The sequence below is a fragment of the Neltuma alba genome, unplaced genomic scaffold (assembly GCF_004799145.2).
Source record: "Neltuma alba isolate B1F8T4 unplaced genomic scaffold, ASM479914v2 tig00000610_pilon, whole genome shotgun sequence".
NCBI lineage: Eukaryota > Viridiplantae > Streptophyta > Magnoliopsida > Fabales > Fabaceae > Neltuma > Neltuma alba.
This window is the reverse complement of record NW_021632113.1, coordinates 115,326-116,502: the sequence shown is the minus strand read 5'-3', so window position 1 is coordinate 116,502 and position 1,177 is coordinate 115,326. Positions and strand designations below refer to the sequence as shown.

The 1,177-nt window shown below is 32.3% G+C and overlaps 1 non-coding gene across 1 annotated transcript; it reads left to right on the top strand.

Annotated features, from left to right (window-relative positions):
• The first annotated feature begins 863 nt into the window (after positions 1 to 863).
• On the top strand, positions 864 to 937 carry TRNAW-CCA (transfer RNA tryptophan (anticodon CCA)). The gene has a single exon. It is a non-coding gene; the product is annotated as a tRNA-Trp (tRNA).
• The last annotated feature ends 240 nt before the right edge of the window (positions 938 to 1,177 follow it).

Genomic DNA, 1,177 nt, shown 5'->3' with positions numbered 1-1,177 from the left:
ATTTGATTGTATCTCTAATCTTCTTCACCCCTTCCCGTGTCAATAACTAGAATGAAAAAAAGGGGAATATCAATGCATCCGGGAATAAACGATTGATCTCTATCAAGAGACCTGCTAAAGCACCGAACCATAGAGTACTTACCACTGGTGCCACGGAGAGATATGTTTTTAGATCTCGCATTTAAAATCCTCCTTCTTTATTCTTAATTCTTATTCTTTATTGTAATTTGTAATACATAATTACATCTATGATCGGATGGTTATTTAATTAATAACGACTTGTATTTGTACACAAAATTCTTAATTCAAATTGAAATGTATAACGATTCATTAGATATTCTTTTTGTTAACAAAAAAAAGAGGTCCATTTCTTCTCTGCCCGAGCATTCCCTAAAAATATTCATTTTTTTGTTAGGCGTATTTCAGATGTATATAAGTCTTTTTTTTTATTATTATAATATATGTTATACGATATGAAACTAAAAAGAAAAAAATGGCAGGATAATTTATATATATCAACCGAGAAAATCAAGATATGGAAAACAAGACAAAGATTCTTTACAATGGCACTGTAAACGAATTGAAAGGGATGTAGCGCAGCTTGGTAGCGCGTTTGTTTTGGGTACAAAATGTCACGGGTTCAAATCCTGTCATCCCTATCCCTAACTATTACTTATCTTATGAGCAGTAACAAGGGATCAATTGAGACCGATTAAAAAAGTAGACATACATATACATACTCAATAGAAATAGATGGATATTCTATCAATATATATGATGAGAGTTCTATATATATATAGATTATGATAGTATATGCATGCAAGATGAATTGGGGTCACATAAAATTCTTTTATGAAAATAAAGCGCTCTTAGTTCAGTTCGGTAGAACGCGGGTCTCCAAAACCCGATGTCGTAGGTTCAAATCCTACAGAGCGTGATTCCATTCTTGTTAGATCGAGAATGACACTGAAATAATGGAACAGCAGTTTAAAGTCTTAATTTTACCTCCTGTGGATTAGGATTAAAACAAAGAAAATAGGAGGTCAATAAAAAAAAATGTTAATTAATCAAAGGTCCAACTGATCACCACGTCGGTATTGTAAATATGCAGTTACGAATAATCCAGCCAAAGTAATAGGAATTAGACCTAACACGATTCCAAATAGAAAAACTTCAA